The following is a 25,170-nucleotide window of genomic DNA, read 5'->3' as shown; positions in this document are numbered from 1 at the left end:
CAATTGGTTTCAGTCCTCCTGGGTTGGATAGATGCGGAGGGAAAATCAGCTTATGTTCCTAGATTATCCAGTGCAGAAGGAGGCTACTTTGGTCAATATCCAGTGAAAATTGTTGGAATGTGTACAGTAGATGTCAGGTGAAGACAGGATCTCCTCATCATCAAATAGGTTGTAAACGTTCACTTCATAGATTCAAACATTTTACTATGCAATTGTGTGAAGTATCAGAGGGCTCCAATGACCAATATACTCCAGCATAATCAAGAGTTTTGAGGAATAAGGAAGCACAGTTGAAATTATACAAACATGAAATTACTTTTGAAAAAATTACTGCTGCTTCTACACCCTAAAGGTTGTGTTCCTTATTGACAATGTCTTCACAAACTTATTTGCTTTATGTAATTTCACTCTTACTGGTATTTTGGTGCATCTAGATTCACTAAAAAGGCAAAGACAAGTAAGCTCATATTATGTTCCAGAGCACAAGTGACTTCATTCAAAATGACAGACTATTTTTATGACCAACTATCTCAGTCAATTAATGGAATTAGTACTAGTATAGGGGCTGGTTTAGCACAGTGGGCTAAATAGCTGGCTTGTAATGCAGTACAATGCCAGCAGCGCGGGTTCAATTCCCGTACCAGCCTCCCCGAACAGGCATCGGAATGTGACGACAAGGGGCTTTTCACAGTAACTTCATTGAAGCCTACTTGTGACAATAAGTGATTATTATTATTGAGCACAAACCTATGGATATGTAAATCTAATTGTTGCGATTTAACAAACATTACAATTACAAGCCATCTTAGTTAAATAGATCAAAACGATGTTAAACATTTAGCCAAACCGACCTCAAATTGTGCCAAGAGACAATTCATATAAGCTTCAGTTACAATATACTTAGCTTAAATACTATACAAATTTTAAATTGAGGTATTGTACAAAGATTCACAAGTTCCAAATGCAGTAACTAATTCCAGATGCAGTTGCTAATTCAAGTATAATATCAGTAGTGTGGTAGGATCAGTCAAAGAAAGATGGATTAATAATCTATAATATCTTAGTGATATTATATGACAGTACTGTAAGCGATTCATAGAATCTACCATGCAGAAGGAGGCCATTCGGCCCATTGAGTGCACTGGCCCTTGGAAAGAGCACCCTACTTAAGCCCATGCCTCCACCCTCTCCCTGTAACCCCACCTAACCTGTTGGACACTAAGGGGCAATTTAGCATGGCCAATCCACCTAACCTGCACATCTTTGGACTGTGGCAGGAAACCGAAGCATCCGGTGGAAACCCACGCAGGCAAGGGGAAAAAGTACAAACTCCACACAGTCACCCGAGGTCGGAATTGAACCGGGGTCCCTGGTGCAGTGAGGTAGCAGTGCTAACCACTGTGACACACTCACAGGAGTAGGCCATTTGGCCCCTCGAGCCTGCTCTGCCATTCAATAGGATCGCTTCTATTGGATCCGACATTCCTCAAGTCCACTTTCTTGCCCTTTCCCCGTAACCCTTGATTCTCTGTTCGGGGAGGCTGGTACGGGAATTGAACCGTGCTGCTGGCCTGCCTTGGTCTGCTTTCAAGGCAGGCCAGCAGCACGGTTCAATTCCCGTACCAGCTTCCCCGAACAGGCGCCGGAATGTGGCGACTAGGGGCTTTTCACAGTAACTTCATTTGAAGCCTACTTGCGACAATAAGCGATTTTCATTTCATTTCATTTCTTACTGATCAAGAATTTAACAAAGTCAGCCATACAAACCAATTGAAACCATCTGAAAACACGGGACATCAAATCATCAACTTTACAAATAGACAGCTACTGCATTATGACATTAGTTGTTGAATAATGTTAAAGTTAAAAAAGTGTTCAGATAGCTTCTGTAACAGTATATAATTTTGGTATGAGAAGAGCCCATACTACTTTTCCAACAATGAAAATTTTACCCATAGTAGGAGACTTGCAAACAGCTGCTTCTTGCAGTGAAACATGATGTGGTTGAACAAGAACCAGAGGTGCTACAGCATTTCTGAAGTATTTTGATCAATGATCTAGTGATCATAGAGTGAACTGATACTGCAAATTGTTTAGATTTCTGGTTACTTCTAGTGAAACCTTTAACCTTTTAATGAAGAATTTGCCTCTATTTTCCTGAAGTGATTCATGAATTTTGATTGCATCCTATCATGTGTTACCCTAATTATTCACAGAAAAAGCACCAGGGCAGTTACAGGTTTCCATAAAATTGATCACTACACATCTAACATGGCAACAGATCACATGTTTGGATCAATGAGTTCAGTAGGCATGTTCATAGAAAATCTAACAAATCTCATTAAGGTTGCAAATTGTATGAAAATATGTAACACGTTTTAAAGTGACAAATGGGAATAAAGTGCAATCGTGTGCTGATCATGATGCCAATCTAAACTAAAAATCTTCTGCACTTCCATCTATATTCCCATTTTATTCATGTATTTGTCAAGAAGCCTCTTAAATGCCGCTCAGTATGTGCTTCCACCACCTCCCCTGTCAGCATGTTCCAGGCACTCACCATCCTCTGTGTGTAAAAAGTTGCATCGCACATCTTCTCTAAACTTAAACCTACTCACCTTAAACTTATGTCTTTTCCACCCTGGGAAAAAGTGTCTGACTATCCACTCTGTCCATGTCACTCAAACCTCTATCAGGTCTCCCCCAAACCCCTTTGTTCCAGTATCTCTAGCTATCCTCTTGCTCTTTAAATGTGTATAAAATGCTTGGGATTCTCTTTAATCCTGTTTGCCAAGAACACCTTATACAGGCCTGATCTGGCTCGCAGGCTGTATTTTGCCAACCCCTGCTCTATAAGCCAGTGTTTTTCAAACTTTTTTTCCGGGGACCCATTTTTACAAACCGGCCAACCTTCGGGACCCAACCCGGCCGACCTTTGGGACCCATGCTAGCTGACCGTTGCAGCCCATGCCGGCCGACCTTCATGGCCCACGCCAGCTGACCTGTGCGACCCACCATTTTCTCTTACCTTGTTTGTTGCTGACAGAAATTGAGGAAATGGTTTTGCGTCCCTTTGGCCCCAATGGTACCTTTGCCCTTTGGTCCCTTTGGCTCCCCGAACTTGTAAAAAAAAAAAAAGGCTGCGACCGGATAAACAAATGCGGCCGCACTGCGCATGCGTGGCCAGTGCGGTGCATTTATTTAATATGTTCCTGGCCATTTTGAAGGCCGCTCACAGCCGGCATAGTTAAAATCCGGCTGCTGCGGCTATTGCGCACCGATTTGCACGATCGGGAGCGCCGCGACGGATGGCTCCGCGACCGTCCCGACACCTGTCCGCAGGTCGCGCTTCCGAGTTTGGCAATGTGTGCTAAGCTATGCCCATCCTAAATCTCAGGCGAATGTCTCTTGATGACCATCTTCATCTACACAATAGGGCACTGAAAAGGAAAAAACATCCTGTCCTTAGAATGGAATGGGAGAGTCGCTTATTCCCTTCTGAGCTATATTGTAACACACAAAAATAATAATTAATGACACAAATAAAAATCATGGGCGGGATTCTCTCAGCCCACGCTGGGCCGGGCGCGAATCACGCGATGCCGCCACAACACCGGTCCGCCGATTCTCCGGTGAGTGGAAAATCGGCGCCATTGGCCAGGCCGATTCTCCGGCTGGGATGGGCCGAGTGGCTGCAAAAAAAATCCGAGTCCCGCCGGCGCCGTTCACATGTAGTCTTACCCAGCGGGACCTCGGCGTGCAGCCTTTCGGGGGTGGTCTGGTGGGGGGGTCCAACCCCAGGGGGGGGGGGGGGGGGGGGGCACTGGCCTGTGATTGGGGCCTACCGATCGGCGGGCCCAGATCGGGTTAGAGGCCTCTTTTGCTCCCCGCCGGTCCCTGTAGCCCTACGCCATGTTGCGTTGGGGCTGGCGCGGAGAAGAAAGCCACCGTGCATGCGCACAATCGCGCCAGTCGCAGTGTGCATGCGCAGACCTGCGGCGCACATTTGAGGCCGGTATCAGCAGCTGGAGCGGCGTAGGTAGCTTCAGTGCTGTGCTGGCCTCCTGAAGGGCTCGGAATCGCTGCTCCTGGGTGGCCTGTTGACGCCGTCGCGACGGCGTCAACACTTAGCTTCAGGATCAGAGAATCCCGCCCCATGTTTCTTTCCTCTGTGTGAGAGAGAGAGAGAGAGAGAGAGAGAAAAGGGTGATGTGCAATGAAGAGAGGTAGAAGGCTTGGGTTGGCTTGTTGGGTGGGTGTTGGAAGGGTCCACCTTCCCAAGATTGACTCTGATCATGATTATTTCTTAGTAAAGGGAGATGATTTCAACCCAGGCAGCTAAAACAACCCAGGCAGTCCTCCACCAAATCCTATTGATGAGAAAAAAAAAAGAAAACTTCACCAACGTAGCTCCAGCTGCCCCAAACCCAGGCACCGAGCATGCACATGTAACACACTCCTCATGATCCCCCCCACCTCGAAGGAACACCTCATGAAAGTGCACCAAACACCACCTCTTACTGATGGCTTCTCATACTCTCTCCCTTCTGATCAGGAGGGCGGCACGATAGCACAGTGGTTAGCACTTCACAGCGCCAGGGACCTGTGTTCGATTCCCGGCGTGGGTCACTGTCTGTGCGGAGTCTGCATGTTCTCCCTGTGTCTACGTGGGTTTCCTCCGGGTGCTCCTCCCACAAGTCCTGAAAGGCATTCATGTTAGGTGAATTGGACATTCTGAATTGTCCCTCAGAGAACCCTAACGGGCGCTGGAGTGTGGTTACTGGGGATTTTCACATTAACTTCATTGCAGTGTTAATGTAAGCCTACTTGTGACCTTTATTATTATAAATTATTAGAAATTGTGAAAGTCTTTGTCACTATTGTTGACTCTCCTTTCCTGTGCTCTTCTTCCAAATATTGGGTGTCAGCAGCAGACCAAATCAAAATGTCTCTCCTCCCAGACTCCTTCACTCCCTTTCTCTTCTGGGCTCCAGGCCACAACAGCAGTAGCAGAATCAGCAGCAATACCTCTTCTCACCATTCATCAATGACTATTCTTTTCCAGAAAGCCAGATCGTGAAGGGTATAACACCACACAATCGTCCCACACTGTTATAAGCATTTATTTACAGTTACAAAGAATGTCTTTTCTGCTGTAAATTTCTATGATACTCTGAATGATGTATGACATCAGACAAAGTCTCTATTTGCATAACCAATTGCAAATACTGCATATGAAATAAGTGTTGGAGGGATATATTACAAGCCAGCTAGTTGGTGTCTATTTATAGACGCACAAGTGAATACCCAGCTGATACCCACATTGTTCCTATTGTATGCACATCAGACTGAGGAGGAGTTGGCCATTCAGCCCTGCCTTTCAATAAGATCGTGGCTGATCTGGTTGTGGGGTCTCAACTCCACTTTTCTGTCTGCCCCCTCTCTGCACCCCCCGCCCATAATCATCGACTCCCTTGTCTATTGTAAATTTGCCTTGAATAAATGCAATAACCCAACCTCCACTGCTTTCTGTGGAAGAGAATATAACATATTAAGTTAATATACAATTAACGACGCTCCACTAGTTACATCCTGCCATTGATTTTCTTACCCCTAATCTCTGTCACGAAGACATAACCTGCACTCCTGTGAGTTCCAATCTTCTGTAACAACCTTTGCATGAAACCTCTTTGAATACCGTCTGAAATTCATACATTGGCTTCTTTTTAACTACCCCGCTAGTTATATCCTCAAGAACACGAGTCGAATTATCAAATACAATTTCCTTTTCATTAAACTGTGTTGACTAACCATAGTGATTTCCAAGTAATAATAGATTCCAGTATTTTTCCTACTATACATGTCAGGCTAACTGCACCATAGCTTTCCATTTTGTCTCTCCTTCCTTCAGCAGGGTTACATTCAAAGTTTTTCAATTCACAGGCACAATTGTAGAATCTCAAGAATTCTGGAGATCTAAACCAAAGTATCCACTATTTCTGCAGTGAGCACTTTTAAAACTCGAAGATGTAGGCCACTGGGCATCAAGAGTTGCCACGTTTGGTCTCATAGATATTGTTCTGTACTAATATTAGTACTTTTAAGTTCCTCAATCTTACTGGATCCTTGTTTCCCCAAAATATCAACTGTGACGACAAATGCAAATAGTTGCTTCATACCTCTTCTATTCCCCATTATAATTTCTCTTGTCTTCACCTCTAAGGCACCCAAGTTTTTACTTTCACTAATTGCTTCCTTTTTTAATAACATCCCAATCCTCAGGCTTACTACTCTTACTGGCAACTTCTTTTAATCAGATATTATTCTTAACTTTTGTAGTTATCCATGGTTGTATCACTTTTTCAGGGGAGTCTTTATTCATCAAGGGAATGCTTATTCTGAGCTACAATTCTAAGCAGGCAAATTCACCTCAGGAGAAATTTCAGTTTTTAAACATAATAAAATGAACCATTGACTTGTCATTTCATAGAATCATGGAATTTACACAGTGCAGGAGGCCATTCAGCCCATCAAGTCTGCACCAGCCCCTGGAAAGAGCATCCCACCTAAGCCCACACCTCCACCCTGGACACAAAGGGAAATTTAGTATGGCCAATCCACTTAACTTGCGCATCTTTGGAGCACCCGGAGGAAATTTACTGTGAAAATCCCCTAGTCGCCACATTCTGGCGCCTGTTCGGGTGCACTGAGGGAGAATTAAGGATGTCCAATTCATCTAACAACACGTCTTTCGGGACTTGTGGGAGGAAACCGGAGCACCCGGAGGAAACCCACATTGACACAAGGAGAATGTGCAGACTCCGCACAGACAGTGACCCAACCGGGAATCAAACCTGGCACCCTGGAGCTGTGAAGCAACAGTGCTAACCACTGTGCTACCCTGCCACCCTTTCAAGCGTACACGAAAGTATTTCATGTTCATGAAGATGTACAACAAATGCAGTTTAATAATATTTGTATTAATTTGTCAGATAGAAAACTAGAATATATAGAAAGAATGGTAATGTACTTGAATTGAAGCAAAGCACTTAACAAAGCTCTGTTATCCTAAAATGTTATTCATTTACAATTCAAAAAGTCACATCATAATATTTAAATTCATTTACTTGAGATTTATAATAGCACGCAGACACTCAAATCAAAAACTAATCTTCGATCACAACTTTTTTTTCCATTTTAGAATACACAGCCTTTCTGCTATATCTTCTGATACATTTACAAAGTGGATGATTAAAAAAATTAAATCTAGTTCATGGAAATATCAATCCACTATAGAGGCCGTGGTGTGAAGTTGAAGATGGATGAAAATGTCACACACTGTTTGGATCCTGATGCACACGTTTTTTTTTTGTGGGGGGAGAGGGAATGTGTAACTGAACGACTATTAACCACATGGGAGATCGTGGCGTTTCACCCTCTTGCCTTTACCTGAGAGTGAAGCTGCTTTCAGTCCATCACCGTGTCCTGTCAGCGGAAGCCATATTCCCAGTTCAGCCCACTCCTCGCTCGCCAAGCCGCCGTCGCGCTATGCATGTCGGGGCTTGTCGTCCGTTCAGCGGGCGTCGGGCTCGGCCCGCATCCGGAAAGCCCTCCCCGAGAACTACATATCCCATCCGGCCCTGTAATCGCTGAGGGTCGACGGGAATTGTCGCGAGCTTTGCCTTAAGCGGTGCGATGGTGGATTTGGCCATTTCCGGTAACGGAATTCACGTCTGCAGCTGGTAAGGGGGAGGGAAGGGAGTAAATGGCGTTTAGTTTTGTCACGTACCCTGGCAGTCTGGCGTTAATGGAGACTCTCATCAAGACATTATTCATCCATCGGGATCAGTATGAGAGGAAGAGTTTGCATGTATAAAGCGTCCTTGGCAACTTCAGGGCGTGGCAGCGTGCTTCAGAACCAATGAAGTGAGTGTGGTCGTAACAACAACAAAACAACATGCCGCAGCAACGAGCTGATGATGACCGCCATCCCAGTGGGTGTTGAATGGTAGGGCACCGGGAACGCCCACATTGCTCCTCGTGCAGGGGGACCCTGGGTCTCATTCACATTTATACAGATTAGTGTTGCTGGATCAGGTGGGAGCTTCATGAACCAGGTGTCGATCACCCACTGATTGATGGTGAAAACTGTGCAGTACTTTGTGCAGAGGCATTTTGAGCTGCGATAGTTGGGCATTTAACTCTGCATCGCTATTCGGATTCGCACAGCTGCTCACAGGCTAACCCAGCAGGCGAAGGAAGCAGGTAGTATTGTAATTTAATCTGTCACTTTCATTTTCTCTATTGGAAAAGGAAAGAGACGCTCATTTTGGTTCTTGGTTCCTCCTTTGTACCCACGAGCCAGTTATGACCAGATCGGTCAGAGAAAGGCATTTTATTCCGTGACTATATTACTATTATGCATGTGCTTTGCACGGATAGCAGTCCTGCCGACTGAGGAAAGCCTGGTTTGTTTTGTTGTGAAGTGTGATGGACTTGGATTGCTGCTTAATGCAGGTTAATTTGCTTGCCAACGATGCCGTGTCGTCATTGAGCCTGTGTTCAATACTGCGTAAGATCAGTTGTGGTACTTCGTATTCTGCAGTCTCCTTATAGCATGTCTTGGGAACAGTGTGATCCTGTTCATGTTGTTGCAAATTAAATTCCCAAGCCTAATCTGCACAAAGTTACTTAGTTGTGCAAGAAATGTTTGGAGCGACTTTACTGAGTCAGAAGTGGAAAAGTATTTCCGCAATCCAAGCAAAATCTAAAATGGTTTGTGAAAACTTCCTTTGAATTTTAGCAACATGGCAAATATTGCTAAAATAGTGACAGAAAGATGTGATCTCAAATTATGGTAACAGATAGTACCCGCCCTGCAGAAGAAACATTTCAATATATAAATTATCAATTAATCCTGTCACCTGATCAAACTCCAGGAATAATTCTAATCTGAATTGGCAACCCTAATCTTAATGTAGGACAAATGTGTTACTAAATTCCCACTTCTGGAATGTGTAAAATATTTAAATACTCTAGGCATTACTTTAGACAGTCACTTTATAGAATATTCATATAGTGCAGAATGAGACCATTTGGCCAATCAAGTCGACATTAACCCTCCAAAAGAGCACCCCATCTAGGCTCACTCCCCTGCCCTATCCCCATAACTCCACTTATCCTGCATATCTTTGGGCACGAGGGGCAATTTAGCACAGCCAATCCACCTAACCTGCACATCTTTGGATTGTGGGAGGAAACCGGAGCACCTGGAGGAAACCCACATAAACATGGGGAGACTACAAATTCCACACAGTGACCCAAGGCCGGAATTGAACCCGAGACCCTAGCGCTATGAGGCAGCAGTGCACTGTGCCACTTCTTGCTGAAGCTTTTAATCTTGGTCAATCAGACAAAACCAAGAATGCCGAATTACAAACTATCGCAGCAATTTATATTAAGTAAGTAAAGTAGCCATAATGCCAGATGACCAGAGGCTGCTTTCTGCTTTGAGAGGGAGAGCTGACTGGTGGTGATTTAACCTGAGAATCACCACACCTCAGGAGAGGGGCAAGGTTGAGAAAGCGGGTCTGAAAAACCTTAGCTGGTACGGAAATTGAACCCATGTTGTTGGCCTCATTCTGCATCATGAACCAAACATCTATCCAGTGGAACTAAACCAGCCCCTGACAGCAATGTATACTATAGGAGAAATAAGTGCTGATTGGTTGGTGAGTTAACTCTTGATTGGCTGAAGTATTGCTATGGAGAAAGTAATGGGGAATTGTAAACTCTCCAAGTTTCTGGATAGTTCAAAAAAGGTATCAGGCTTGAACATATTCCTTTAGTTTGTGGTATGTCGCTTCCAGTAAGCGTAAAATTAGTCATGTTATGAGCTTGACTGATTATCTTAAATTGATTATTCGTGTAGCTATCTGCACATTCAAGGTTGTTCAGCAAGTGCTGCCTAATTGCTGAATCACATCTAGCAGTACACCTTTTGTATTAAAGCAGAAACTGCTAGAAAAACACAGCAGATCTGGCAGCATCGGTGGAGAGCAAAATAGAATTAATGTTGTAAATTTGAGTCTTCAGAGCTAAAAAGAGAAAAAAATGATGGATTTCATACAGTTTCCAAAGGTTGGAGTTGGTGGAGAAAATCGGTTGGTGATAGGTGGAAACACGGGTGGGGTGGGAACTTTGGAACCAAAAGAAATTTTAATAGGGGGGTCATGGTGTAGGTCAAGAGTTCATGTTCTGAAATTGTTGTACTTTTTTAAGTCCAGAAGGCTGTAAAGTGCCTAATCGGCAGTTTGCGTTAGGCTTCACTGGAACATTGCAGCAGGCTACGGACAGACATGTGGCCATGACAGCAAGATGATGAATTGAAATGACAAGACCGGAATATTGCGATCATTCTTGTGGACTGAGCAAAGATATTCCGTGAAGCGGTCACCCAATCTGTTTAGTCTCCCCAATGTAGAGGAGACCGCATTGGGAGCAGTGAATACAGTAGACCAAATTGAAAGAGGTGCAAGTGAAATGTCTTCGGCCATGAGGAAGCAGAAGGTAAAGTGGCAGGTGGTACACTTTTTGCCAATGCATGGGAAGGTGCTCTGGGAGGGGAATGTAGGATTTGGGTGATGGATGTGTGGACCAACGTGTCACAGAGGGAGCAGTCCCTGTGGAATGCTGACTGGGTGATGGGAAGATGAGTTTTGTGGTGGCATTGTGCTGGATTTGTCTTGAATTACAGAGTATGATCCTTTTGAATGCAGAGGGTAGTGGGGTGAAAAGTGAGGACCAGGAGGACCCTATCATGCTTCTGAGAGGGAAGGGGAGAGGTGCGAGAGATGGGTCGGACACAGTTTGAGAGACCTGTTAATCACTGGGGAAATCTTCGGTTCAGGAAAAAGACAGGTATGTCAGAGCTGCTGTTTTGGATATTAGCATCCTTGGAGTACATGCAATGGAGGTGGTGAATCTGGAAGAATGGGATCGAGTCCTTGCAGGAAGTGAAGCTTGAGGAGCTATATTTGAGGTAGCTGTGCGAGTCAGTGGGCTTTGCAATGAATACTGGTGGTCAGTCTAGCACCAGAAATGGAAGAGAAGGAAGGAAGTGTCAGATATGGACCATGTGAAGGTGAGAGGGGTGAAAATTGGAAGAAAAATCGACAATTTTTTCCAGGTCCAGTGGAGGGCATGAAACGGTACCAGGATAGTCATTGCTGCTTCTAAAGCAGCTATATCTTATGTCAAATAAAGAGACCAAAACTGTACACAGTACTCAAAATGTGGTGTGACCAAGGCTCTGTACAGCCACAGTAAAACGTCCCTACTTTTATATTCCATTCCTCTTACAAAAAAATGGTAACAGTCAATTTGCCTTCCTCTTCACTTGCATATTAACTTGGTGATTTATGTACCAGGACACCCAAATCCTTCTAGACCACAAGTTCGGAGATAGAAGGAAATGTCTCTCGTATGCAACCAAGTGCCAAGCTTGTGGAAAGCTCAATCACTGGGAAAAGATTGCAGTATAATGTTCTGGAACATAGGCAGCACGGTAGCATAGTCAATACCACTGTGGCTTCACAGCGCCAGAGTCCCAGGTTCTATTCCTGGCTTGAGTCACTGTCTGTGCGGAGTCTGCACATTCCCCCCGTGTCTGCGTGGGTTTTCTCCGGGTCCTCTGGTTTCCTCCCACGGTCCAAAGATGTTCAGATTAGGTGGATTGGCTGTGCTAAATTACCCTTAGTGCACAAAAAAAGTTAGGTGGGGTTATGGGGATAGGGCAGAAATGTGGTGTTGCTAATTTTCTCCTTGGTTTAATTGCTTTGTTTTATCACCTTTGCTCTTGAGTCGCCAGGTGTCTTTATGATACCGCCACGTGGTTCGAGTCGGAGTAATGATCAATAATCCAATACACCGATTAGTAAGATTTAAATCAAAGCACAATTATTTTCCACAGTAATCGCTACTCATGCACAAATTCTACGTTTAAGCTACTTCTACAACTAACAGGCCTATACTTAACTTGGAACTGGCCCACCAGGTCAGGGAAACAAATGGCCTTTCATTCGGGTTCTGAGCCTGCGGGATTCGAAGTTGGTACAGATTGATAGCTAGGAGTGCCTATCTCGTAGCGAGCGTTGAAGTAAGACTTACAGTTTCTACCAGCTGCTGAAGAGTGAAGAGCTGGAGAAGCGGTGGTGAAGAGCGAAGAGAGCGATTTGAACTTGGGGCTCAATTCTTATAGTTCCCAGGGGCTTCCCGCCTTTCGGGGCGGACCCTGTACCTGGTCCCAAGTGAAATGAAAAATGAAATGAAAATCGCTTATTGTCACAAGTAGGCTTCAAATGAAGTTACTGTGAAAAGCCCCTAGTTGCCACATTCCGGCGCCTGTTCGGGGAGGCTGTTACGGGAATTGAACCGTGCTGCTGACCTGCCTTGGTCTGCTTTCAAAGCCAGCGATTTAGCCCTGTGCTAAACAGCCTCTAGTGATTGGACTTTGTCCCAATCGCTTGGTTCGATTTTCTCCAATGCTGGAGCGGTTCCCTGATCGATGGGCGGTCTTGAGGTGCTCGTTCGCCTCCTTTTGTGTAGGCTCCTGCTGGCGCCGAAGAGTCTGGTTTTGCTTTGTGTGTCTAAATGTTGCTTATTGTTCCCGGGGATTGCTCATTAGTATGCAGATGGCTGGTGTTTTGTTATGCTGATGGTTTCTAGTATCGACCTTTTCTGGCCTTTCCAGAGGTAAATACACAGCCAACCTACAGCTGCTCGTTTTTGTCCTGTTGTCTGACTTTCCCATCAGCCTTTGCCGTTTGCCATTTTGAAATGGGAGTTGGCCATTTTAAGTGGCTACACTCCCTCCTTGTGATCCTAACGAGAAGCGTGAAGGATCACATAACTATGTTGCTTTCCATTCCCTGGCCTGTGGGGGGGGGGGGGGGGGGGGGCACTTCATTGCCTCTGCACTGACCATAGCTATGTGACAATTTCTAAGGGCGCTATGTCAAACAGGGACATGCATTACAAAACAATAAACTGGGAACCTCTAACTATTCTTAGTACACTACACTCACTTAAACATTTCATTGTTCTAACTTCCTCAACCATACAACAAAATCACAGCAGTTTATACACAGTTTACCTGGCTTGGCAGTCAAGCTCCGGATCGTACAATTTGCTCATGAACAGTTCTTTACATTTCTTTAATTACAATAAAACGCAAGTGAATGCTCTTTATTATAGATCGCGAGGGTCTGGTCGTATCCGAAAAGAAGGGATCTGATCCTATATGCTGGGGTTCGAGCGCGGTAGGCTCTCCTTCTCCATTTCCTTAGATGCATAGTCTGCACGATGCAGCAGACTTTCGCTAATACCAGTAAGGTTTCTATTACATAGGACAGGGAGTACCAGGTTATAAACCAGGCACACCAAGATGATGTGATGTCGCTGGTGACTGGGCTTTGGGTACTGTGGGAAAGTCAAACATTAACGGCTGGGGGGGCTTGAAGTCGTGGGGTTCGCGTTCACTCGCAACCAAATGTCCATAAAGATGATCCATGTGAAGGATGTCCTCGTGGCTCTTCTCTTCTCTCTTTTCTTTTCTTCTCTTCTCCGGTCCTGGAGCTTCTGGAGTTCTGTGTAAACAAGCATAGTGTCTGTAACTATCTTGGTTTAATATCTCGTACGATAGTCTGTCTGTCCTTTAGTGCCAATTACTCCCTTTATAATTGGTCACTATGTGTGACTCCCTCTTTTTTTTTCTTCAAAAACCTAATTTTAGGACAAGACACACTTCCAAATAATGAACCAGTGCGAGCCGTCTCGCAGACTGTGCAATTTACCAACCAAATGTTTCAGGATGTAAATGGCATGTGGTTGGCAACCTAAGGGTTACCTGAAACAAAACTTTTTGAACTGAAAGTGCCAAAATGAGGTGCGTATGGGCCGCGACGGGTAAGAGTTGGATGGAGTCCCTGGATAGGACGGCTACCAATGCCGTGTCTCTCCTACCCGAGCGTAGTTGACCAGGGGGGGGGTTCCCAGGCAGAGCGGGTCCCAAGCCGTTTCTCCACTGCCTGAGCAACCGACTAGAATGGGCAAGAAATGTAGTCATCGTGGTGGGGCTGCCGTAGTGGTTCTACGTTCGAACCAGAAGGGCAGTTATGAACGGGCGTCTGGTACCTTAACCAGTCTCTGCAGACAAGTCCTCAGAGATTTTGGCCGAATGGGCATGGGGCCGTGAAATTTTTTTTTCCTGTCTGACAAACAACATTTAACAAACTTACAAACAACATAAAACATGCTGCAGGTTCCATCAGAAAGGACACCACTTCTCCCAAGCGGTTCCTTTTAAAACATCATCTGGACACCTCAGTTCTCGGTTGCGAACAGGGTCGCAAAGGGGTTCTCGGTTTGGGAGTCAGACCCAAGGTTGTCATTTTCTCCCGGGTGCCAAACTCTTGAATGTATCCGGGCTGAAAGGGCTGCATGGGGTGAGGTGGGGTCGCTCTCGTCGTTCCTGACGAGTCGGAACGAGTTATCTGGGTGCCAATAGTTGGTGTCTAGTTGTGTGGGGACAGAATCGGGGTCGTCAGTGTGGTTCGGTGGTCGGTGGTGGGGTTTGTTTAGGAAAGTGATCATGAAGGGATCACTCGTATCGTAGTCTGATTCGCTGGGTGTGAGTCCTGTTGCATGGGGATAGCAGGGAGGCGTGCTGTGGCTATCGTCCGAGTCACAGTCGCTGTCTCTGCTGCTGCAGTCTGTGGGCGTTCCGGGGCGGAGTGTATATTTCGGGTGTGGAGTCGAGGTCGAGTCCGTAGCTGGGCTGGGCGTGTTGGAGGATGGTAGGGTTACTGTGGGCGGGGCGTGGTGTGCTGCGTCGAGCATGACATGGTGTGTGTGGTTGGACTGTGTTCCATATGCCTTCAGCTGGTTTATATGGAACCACGCAGTCTTACCGTTGGGGCACTTTATTTTATATACGGAAGGGCTTACTTTATCCGCAATGGAGTACGGACCCGAGTATTTTGGTGACAGGAATGTGCTGGGGTTATATACAGCGAGCATAACTTGCTGTCCTATGCTGTACTCAGTCGCATGCACTGTCATGTCGAAACAAGCCTTGCTCTGTTTCTTTCTGGTGCCCAATTTTACTGCGGCTGCTAGCTGAGCCGTTTTAACATTTTCAACTAATTGCTGTACTGCTTTCTCGTGTGTGAGGGCCGTCACTTCGGGGCTGGTCAAGTCTAAACCTAATAAATATTCTGTGCCTTTCATGGGGCATCCGGTCATGAGAGTGTGTGGGGTGTAACCTGTGGAAGTAAAAATTGTATTGCGCAAAAGGGAGGACTGAGTCCCAAGTGGTGTTGTTCTGCTGGACCATTTTTCTGAGGGTGGATTTTAGGGTCCGATTCATGCGCTCCACGATACCACTCGACTCTGGGTGGTATGCTATGTGGAATTTTTGGGTGATGCCAAATATCGTGAGGACGTTCTGCATGACACGTCCTGTAAAATGGGAGCCTTGGTCTGATTCAATGCTGCGGGGGAGTCCCCATCTTGTAAAGATGTGGTGGGTCAAAATCTTGGCTGTGGTTTTTGCAGTGTTCGTGCGGACTGGGAATGCTTCCACCCATTTCGTAAATGTGTCAATTACCACAAGTACATATTTATAGCCATTCCTGCAAGGGGGCAATGGTCCTATAAAATCAATCTGGAGGTTAGTCCAGGGGCCATTAACGGGTCGGGTGTGGCTGAGTTGAGCCTTCTTGGCATATCTGTCCGGATTATTCTGGGCACAGATAAGACAATTCTCGATGTAATGGTTTACATCTTCAGTTAAATTCAGCCACCAACAAAGCTGCTTGAGATGGGCTGTAGTGGGATCGATTCCCTGATGTCCATGACCGTTATGGAACAAACAAATCAGTTGATTCCTGTCCTGTTCAGGAACCATATAAAGGGTGCCTTTTAACACCACACCGTCATGTGTGGTCAGTGCATTTTTGAACCCCTCATAGGGAGCTGGATATTTTCCTTTTACAATCTCCCTGAGATTGCTGTTCTGCTTCTGGGCCTCCACTAGATCCTCGATCTTTGTCTGTGAGACCTGAACTGCACTCACTGGTGCGCTTTCGGGAGGTGTCCAAAGATATCCATGCCTGGAACCTGTTTTGGCCAGTGCGTCGGCTTTCACATTTCCAGGGGGGGGGAAGAACGATGGTGACTGCGGACTTTGATTATCCCAAAAGTCCTGTTCTGTGCTCTCTCTAAAATGTGACCGAGTAATGGGGCTGAGGAGAGGGGTTTTCCGTCTGCGGAAACAAATCCTCTTGCTTTCCGCAGTGGCAGGAATTCCGTGAGGCTGTTGCAGACATAGAGACTGTCCGAGTATATGTCTGCTGGGCTGGGGAAGGAATCTGGATGTTCCACTATATACGCGATGGCCGCGAGCTCTGCTGCCTGCGCGCCTAAGTGGCCTGGAAGTTTTAACGATATTTCCTCAAGGGCGCGTCACTGCGCGTCCTCGACATATATACCGCAACCTGTTATGCGCTTCCCATCCAAGACTGTGGAAGATCCACACACATCGATCTTTATGGGTTCACACGTGTCTGTGTGCTGGGGGCTCTGGGTTGAACTACCTATCTGTCTTAGCGATAAAGGGGCCTGTGTTATGGTGTGGAGAGATAATTTTGCATTCATGGGGGGATTCCGGGGTACTGTAAGTTGTCGGCTAAAAAGGTGTGCGTCTTTGTCCTTTTAACAGTGATGTCCCGTCCCTGCAAGAGAAGGGTCCACCTAGCTGCTCTAATCTGGCTTACTGTGCCGTCCTTGAGTCGTCCGTCCAGTAAAAGTTGGGTGGGGGGGTGTTCGGTGAGAATTGTGATGGGGTTCAGTCCGGTAATATATGAAAAATATTGCACTGCCCAAAATACTACGAGCAGGTGCCTCTCACAGGCTGAAAATCCCTGCTCCACAGCATCTAAAAGTCTGGAGGCGTAAGCTATGGGCCTTAACTGGTCGTGCCGTTCCTGGAGGAGCACGGCCGAAAGGGTGCGGTCTGTGGTCGCTACCTCTATGGCGTAAGGGGAAAGTGGGTCTGGAACTTGTAGTGCGGGGGCTGCTATGAGTGCCTGTTTTAAAGAGTCCACAGAATCCGTATGCTGCGGAAGCCATTCCCAGGGGGCTCCTTTCTTTAGGAGTTCCGAGAGGGGTGCTGCCTTGCTGGCGAAACCGTCAATGTGGTTTCGGCAGTAGCCAACCAGTCCTAAAAACGACCGGAGGGCTGAAACGTTCTGGGGAAGGGGCAATTTAGCAATCGAGTCAATTCTTTTATGCTCGATCTCGCGTTTACCATGTGTGATAATTATTCCCAAATATATCACCTTCTTTTCCAAAATCTGGGACTTTTTGGGGTTGACTTTACAACCGATTGAGTGTAAGAGTTCCAGGAGTTCGGACAGAAGCTCAGTGTGCTCTTCCTTGGTGTCTGTCTGCAGTAGTAGGTCATCTACATACTGTACCAGACATTTGGGGCGAGAGAATTTGGCTAAACCATTTGCCAGCTGTCGGTGGAAAATGGAGGGGGAGTTGTGGAAGCCTTGTGGCAGGCATGTCCAAGTGTACTGCTGATTTTTAAAGGTTAAGGCAAATTTGTACTGGCACGCCTTTGCCAATGGAATGGGCCAGAATCCATTACTGACATCCAAAACCATAAAGAATCGGGAATTGAGTCCCTGCTTGAGCATGGTCTCGGGACTTGTTGCTACTGTGGGGGCTGCTGTGGGGGTGACTTTGTTGAGTTCCTGGTAATCGATGGTCAGTCGCCATGATCCATCGGGCTTTCTCACTGGCCAAATCGAGGCATTATTAGTGGAGGTTACTGATCTAAGTACGCCCTGCTCTAATAAGCTTTCTATTACCTTGGAGATTTCTCCCTCTGCCTCTTGGGGAAATCCATACTGTTTTTGGGGTCTAGGGTCAGGTCCTGTTACTTGTAAGGAGCCAGTCATCCGTCCACAGTCGTGCTTGTGGGTCGCGAATGCTGCCCTGTTCTTTTGCAGAACTGCCCTAACCTGCTTGTCCGTACTAAGCGTGGTCGGGTTGAACCAAAATTCGCCTACTGCGCTAATTTTGTTCGTGTATTCTCCTATGTTGAGCTATGGGGGCTCTTGCAGATTTCGCCATCTTCCAGACACACTGGTTGACTGGATGGAATGAAAGATTATGGGAATTCATGAAGTCTATTCCTAGAATGTGTTCTGCTGTGTGGGGCAGGTCAACTAAAACTACGGGGTGCTTGGTGGTGATGGTACCGATTTGAATGGGTACAGGGGCTGTGATGTGGCCTGTAAAGCCGCTGAGGGTGATAGTGGCTGTAGTGGGCCACGTGTCTTTTTGAAATATGGTGGAGGAATTTATTGTGGTGCGGGACCCTCCTGTGTCCCATCGAAATTCGATGGGCTGTCCCCGAATTTTCGCTGCAACTACCGGTCGTCCGGACCTATCCCAAAGGGTGTCGCAGACCCAACTGGGGGAGCCCGTACAACGTCAGTCCGTTCCGTTCAAGTCCGTCTGATCTGAACGTGCGCTAACGCTATGATTGGGCTCTCTTTTTCTTAATCAGAGTGCCCGTCTGCTGGGCTCTCTGTGGCTTTTTAGGGGCATTGCATTCCCTTGCGAAGTGTCCCAACTGTCCGCAGTTGTAACACTCCTGTGACTTGGGTGGGGGGCTGTTCTTTCCCTCATTCACCCATGCGGGGTTCTGGTGTGTTTTTACTGCCTGCATATCTGCACCAGCCTGCTTTTCCTTGGTATTCTTAACTGCGAGTTTACTTTGTATAGATTGCTCCCAAGCGCGAGACAATCTTTTCACTACCCATTTCTCGTTATGGGCCTCCTCCTGAGGGATCATAACTCGTGCAAGCTTTCGGTCCTATTTCGGTGGCATGGAAGATAAGGGGGCGGGTCCATTTGGCCATGTTGTCTGGGGACAAATGGGCACGGTCCAAGTCTCCAAAGACTGCTGCAAAGTGGATCCACAGGTGTCCAGCAAACGCTGTGAGGTGCTCGGATTTCTTTTGCCTACATTTGGTGAGGCCATCTACGGGGTCCACCCGGGTATGCTCGATCGCATCCAGGATCGCAGCATGCATTTCTGCAAGGGTGCCTCCTCCTACATTCTGTGGGTCGGGAAGGGCTGCTGCTACTTAAGGGTCTAAACTTAAAACTGTGAGCTTCACATGCTCTCGCTCATCCAGGCCGTACATGGTCGCCTGATGCTTAACTGTGGCAAAGAAATGGAGGGGGTGTGAGGTGAGGAGGAACGGTGTGATCTTATCGCATGCGTCCCGTAATTGGGTCACTGTTAAGGGGTGGAGTATAGAAATTCCGCATCGTCCGATGTGGCTGTGCGGTAGGTGGTTACTGGGTTCATTGGAGCGCGAACCATCTGCTGTGTGGGGGGTTGGGCCGCTTTCCTCTTTTGTGGCTTTCCCTGCGTACATGTTCCCTGAACATATCTCTCCGCTGTTTCGTTCAATTCTTCCCAATCAGGGCCGTCTTCCTGATCTAATTTTTCTCCAAAGGTTTCCTGGAAACCTTTCTGAACAGAAAGCAGCGATTGCAGCTCTGCAATCTGCTTCCGGCACTTTGTGTGATCTAGCGTGCTTTGTCTTTGTTTTGTGGTGGCAGCCTGGAGTGCTCTTAATGCTGCCTTGAGATCGCTGCATTGTCTGTGCAATGCCTCTACCTGTTTTTCAGTTTCCTCACGTACCAGGACTGCACGTTGCGTGTTCTGATGGGCCTTTTTGTATTGAGACTGGAAGCTGCTTTAGTGCGCCAGACAAGACTGGTGAGCCCTTTTGGCGTCATCCACCTCCATCTTTTGCCGCCAACTGCCTCCTCTATTCTAAATTGTCCTTTACTACTTCGCTTACATTGACCTTACTCATTCGCTGTATGCCCTCAACTTCTTTCCAGAGCGTCCTAACGACCTCCTCTGTGCCTCGCAATTGTGCCAAGCAGGACACGATTGCCATCGGCTTGCGAGCTTTCCCTAAGCTCTTTTTGTGGATTTCGCTCAGGGTCTCCCACCAAGTATATCCTATACTCCCGGGACCTGATTCGTCGTTGTCACAGAATTCATTCCAAAGGGGCCATCCTTTCCCTTTGAGATATTTCCTGATCTCTTCCTCCCAAATGGGACATTGTCCCACTCTACTGCTGCTGGTCGCTGCGACCGCAAATTCCTCTGGGTTCATTAGGCGCTGCATTGCCATTTTTCCTATCCGAAATCTGCTCTTCAAATTTGGGATGGGGTATTAATCCGAATGCTGCTCTTCAAATTTGGAACAGGGGTATTAAGGCGGTGCTGTAAATATGGGTACGGCTTTCGCTACTTTCCGATTATACAAACTTCCGACAGTTTTGTCGCAACAAAATATCTATCAGTTTTACCTTATCGCCCTGTTACTTACGCATGCATACACGCACTTCCGAATTTATGAGTATTGATCAGAACTGCTTGAACACTTGTGGTTTTTTGTTTCCAATTGGATCTCTAATTCAAATTCTGGGTTCTCCCGGAGTGGTTTTCCATTTCTAGATCGGGTCCCGGCGGAGTTGCCAAACAATGTTGCTAATGTTCTCCATGGTTTAATTGCTCTGTTTTATCACCTTTGCTCTTGAGTCGCCAGGTATCTTTATGATACCGCCACGTGGTTCAAGTCTGAGTCATGATCAATAATCCAATACACTGATTAGTAAGATTTAAATTAAAGCACATTTATTATACACATTAATCACTACTCATGCACAAATTCTACGTTTAAGCTACTTCTACAACTAACAGGCCTATACTTAACTTGGAACTAGCCCACCAGGTCAGGGAAACAAATGGCCTTTCGCTCGAGTTCTGAGCCTGCGGGTTTGAAGTTGGTACAGATTGATAGCTAGGAGTGCCTATCTCGTAGCGAGCGTTGAAGTAAGACTTACAGACTTCCGGGTGCGGCGATGACCAGCTGAGTCGCACGTTTCGGCAGCTCCCGGTGGAACGGACTTTTGGGCTCTTGATAGGAGCCCCAACGGCAATTTTAACGGCTAAAAACACCGTGCGGTAAACCAGAAGGGTGTTCCCCCTGGACACGGATGGAAAAAGGAGAGGAAAGTGGCCGGATTGCAGCGGATCCTTTGGAACAACGGCAAGGAAGGCAAGCAGAAACCAAGATGGCGTCGGAAGGTGGCAGTTTCATATGGGGCCCTGAACAACAAGAGTTCTTGAAACGCTGCGTGGAGGAGATAAAAAAGGAAATGAAGAAAGAGTTGTTGGCCCCGATATTACAGGCGATTGAAGGGCTGAAAGAGGAACAAAAGACCCAGGAGCAGGAGCTTCGGGTCGTGAAGGCGAAAGCAGCAGAGAATGAGAACGATATACAGGGCCTGGTGGTGAAGTCGGAGATACAGGAAGCACACCAGAAACGATCTGTGGAGAGGTTGGAGGCACTGGAAAACAACGCAAGGAGGAACAACTTGAGGATTCTTGGCCTTCCTGAAGGTGTGGAGGGGGCGGACGTCGGGGCATATGTGAGCACGATGCTGCACTCGTTAATGGGAGCGGAGGCCCCGACGGGTCCGTTGGAGGTGGAGGGAGCATACCGAGTTATGGTGCGAGGATCGAGAGCAGGAGAAACTCCCAGAGCCATAGTGGTGAGATTCCTCCGTTTTAAGGATAGAGAAATGGTCCTTAGATGGGCGAAGAAAACTCGGAGCAGTAAATGGGAGAACGCGGTGATCCGCGTTTATCAAGATTGGAGTGCGGAGGTGGCGAGAAGGAGGGCGAGCTTTAATCGGGCCAAAGCGGTACTTCACAAAAAGAAGATAAAATTTGGAATGCTGCAACTGGCAAGACTGTGGGTCACATATCAAGGGAGGCACCACTACTTTGAAACGGCGGATGAAGCGTGGACTTTTATTGTAGAAGAAAAATTGGAATGATTGGATTATGAAAATGAACGTTTGGACAAAGTGGTGGGGCGAAGAGGGGTTTTATGTTTTAATCCTGCGGCATGGTAACTTTTCTTTCTCCCACAGGTGGTGATGGGGGGAGGTGGGGAGGGAGAGGAGATGGGGCGTTGGCCATGGGAGGCGGGGCCGAGGGAGAGGCGCGGGCTTGGTTCCCGCGCTATGATAATTATGGCGGGAATAGAGAAGCAGGAAGGAGGGGGCGTCGCACGGTGCGAGCCGTGATCACGGGGGGAAGCCGAGGTCAGCCAGAGTTTGCTGACTTCTGGGAGCAACATGGGGGGAGTAATTATGCTAGCGGGGGGTCGAGCAGGGGGGGGGGGGGAGGGGGGAATTACTGGGTTGCTGCTGCTGGGGAAAGGGGGGAGTGGGTACGGGAAAGGATGGGCGGGGGGGCACCGTCTGGGAGAGATACAGCTGCGTGGGAACTGGGTGAGAAGCTGGAAAAAGATGATGGCTAACCGGCAAGGGGTGGGGGGTGGGAAGCCCCCCAACTCGGCTGATCACGTGGAACGTGAGGGGGCTTAACGGGCCGATAAAGAGGGCACGAGTACTCGCACACCTTAAGAAACTTAAAGCAGATGTGGTTATGCTACAGGAAACGCACCTGAAACTGATAGACCAGGTTAGGTTGCGCAAAGGATGGGTAGGGCAGGTGTTCCATTCGGGGCTGGATGCGAAAAACAGGGGGGTGGCTATATTAGTGGGGAAGCGGGTAATGTTCGAGGCAAAGACTATAGTGGCGGATAACGGGGGCAGATACGTGATGGTGAGTGGCAAATTACATGGAGAGATGGTGGTTTTGGTAAACGTGTATGCCCCGAACTGGGACGATGCCAACTTTATGAGGCGAATGCTAGGACGCATCCCAGACCTAGAGACCGGAAAGCTGATAATGGGGGGAGACTTTAACACGGTGTTGGAACCAAGGCTGGATAGGTCGAAGTGCAGGACTGGTAGGAGGCCGGCAGCAGCCAAGGTGCTTAAGGATTTTATGGAGCAGATGGGAGGGGTGGACCCGTGGAGATTCAGTAGACCTAGGAGTAAGGAGTTCTCGTTTTTCTCCTATGTCCATAAAGTCTATTCACGCATAGACTTTTTTGTGTTGGGTAGGGCATTGATCCCGAGGGTGAGGGGAACGGAATATACGGCTATAGCCATTTCGGATCATGCCCCACACTGGGTAGACTTGGAGATAGGGGAGGAAACAAGAGGGCGCCCACCCTGGAGAATGGACATGGGACTAATGGCGGATGAGGGGGTGTGCCTAAGGGTGAGGGGATGCATTGAAAAGTACTTGGAACTCAATGACAATGGGGAGGTTCAGGTGGGAGTGGTCTGGGAGGCGTTGAAGGCGGTGGTTAGGGGGGAGCTGATATCAATAAGGACACAAAGGGAAGCAGGAGAGTAAGGAACGGGAGCGGTTGCTGCAAGAACTTTTGAGGGTGGATAGACAATATGCGGAAGCACCGGAGGAGGGACTGTACAGGGAAAGGCAAAGGCTGCATGTGGAATTTGACTTGCTGACTACAGGCACTGCAGAGGCACAATGGAGGAAGGCGCAGGGTGTACAGTATGAATATGGAGAGAAGGCGAGCAGATTGCTGGCACACCAATTGAGGAAAAGGGGAGCAGCGAGGGAAATAGGGGGGGTGAGGGATGAGGAAGGAGAGACGGAGCGGGGAGTGGAGAGAGTGAACGAAGTGTTCAAGACATTTTATAAAAAATTGTATGAAGCTCAACCCCCGGATGGGAGGGAGAGAATGATGGATTTTTTGGATCGGCTGGAAATTCCCAAGGTGGAAGAGCAGGAAAGGGTGGGACTGGGAGCACAGATCACGGTAGAAGAAGTGGTGAAAGGAATTAGGAACATGCAGACGGGAAAGGCCCCGGGACCGGACGGATTCCCAGTTGAATTTTACAGAAAATATTTGGACTTGCTCGCCCCGCTACTGACGAGGACCTTTAACGAGGCAAAGGAAAGGGGACAACTGCCCCCGACTATGTCAGAAGCAACGATATTGCTTCTCTTAAAGAAGGAAAAGGATCCGCTACAATGCGGGTCCTACAGACCAATTTCCCTCCTCAATGTGGATGCCAAGGTCCTGGCCAAGGTAATGGCAATGAGAATAGAGGAATGTGTCCCGGGGTGGTTCATGAGGACCAAACTGGGTTTGTGAAGGGGAGACAGCTGAACACGAATATACGGAGGCTGTTAGGGGTAATGATGATGGCCCCACCAGAGGGTGAAACGGAGATAGTAGTGGCGATGGATGCCGAGAAAGCATTTGATAGAGTGGAATGGGATTATCTGTGGGAGGTGTTGAGGAGATTTGGGTTCGGAGAGGGGTATGTTAGATGGGTGCAGCTGTTGTATAGGGCCCCAGTGGCGAGTGTGGTCACGAATGGACGGGGATCGGCATATTTTCGGCTCCATAGAAGAACAAGGCAGGGATGTCCTCTGTCCCCATTACTGTTTGCACTGGCGATTGAGCCCCTGGCGATAGCGCTGAGAGGTTCCAAGAGATGGAGGGGAATACTTAGGGGAGGAGAAGAACACCGGGTATCTTTATATGCGGATGATCTGCTACTATATGTGGCGGATCCAGCGGAGGGGATGCCAGAAATAATGCGGATACTTGGGGAGTTTGGGGATTTTTCAGGGTATAAATTGAACATGGGGAAGAGTGAGCTGTTTGTGGTGCATCCAGGGGAGCAGAGTAGAGAAATAGAAGACCTACCGTTGAAGAAGGTAACAAGAGACTTTCGTTACCTGGGGATCCAGATAGCTAAGAATTGGGGCACATTGCACAGGCTAAATTTGACGCGGTTGGTGGAACAGATGGAGGAAGATTTCAAGAGATGGGATATGGTAGCATTGTCAATGGCAGGGAGGGTGCAGGCGGTTAAGATGGTGGTCCTCCCGAGATTCCTCTTTGTGTTTCAGTGCCTCCCGGTGGTGATCACGAAGGCTTTTTTCAAAAGGATAGAAAAGAGTATCATGGGTTTTGTTTGGGCCGGGAAGACTCCGAGAGTGAGGAAGGGATTCTTACAGTGTAGTAGGGATAGGGGGGGGGCTGGCACTACCGAGCCTAAGTGAGTATTATTGGGCCGCTAATATTTCAATGGTGAGTA

The 25,170-nt window shown here is 47.4% G+C and overlaps 2 protein-coding genes across 10 annotated transcripts in view; one reads left to right on the top strand and one right to left on the bottom strand.

The window, feature by feature from the left end:
* The window catches only part of naa35 (N-alpha-acetyltransferase 35, NatC auxiliary subunit), a 110,504-nt gene extending 102,911 nt beyond the window's left edge, over window positions 1-7,593 (bottom strand). Inside the window, exon 1 of the mRNA XM_072516704.1 lies at window positions 7,450-7,593. The gene's annotated coding sequence lies outside the window, so the exon portion shown is untranslated. The remainder of the gene's footprint in view (window positions 1-7,449) is intronic.
* A 129-nt stretch (window positions 7,594-7,722) lies between these two features.
* agtpbp1 (ATP/GTP binding carboxypeptidase 1) overlaps window positions 7,723-25,170 on the top strand; it is a 462,243-nt gene continuing 444,795 nt past the window's right edge. For 6 of the 9 annotated variants that reach the window (XM_072516701.1, XM_072516700.1, XM_072516699.1 and 3 more), the window contains exon 1: window positions 7,752-7,926. The gene's annotated coding sequence lies outside the window, so the exon portion shown is untranslated. The other 3 variants (XM_072516698.1, XM_072516696.1, XM_072516697.1) reach the window with 3 other exon arrangements.

This window comes from Scyliorhinus torazame, chromosome 9 (assembly GCF_047496885.1).
Source record: "Scyliorhinus torazame isolate Kashiwa2021f chromosome 9, sScyTor2.1, whole genome shotgun sequence".
NCBI classification, from domain to species: Eukaryota; Metazoa; Chordata; class Chondrichthyes; order Carcharhiniformes; family Scyliorhinidae; genus Scyliorhinus; species Scyliorhinus torazame.
This window is presented reverse-complemented; position numbering and strand designations above follow the sequence as displayed.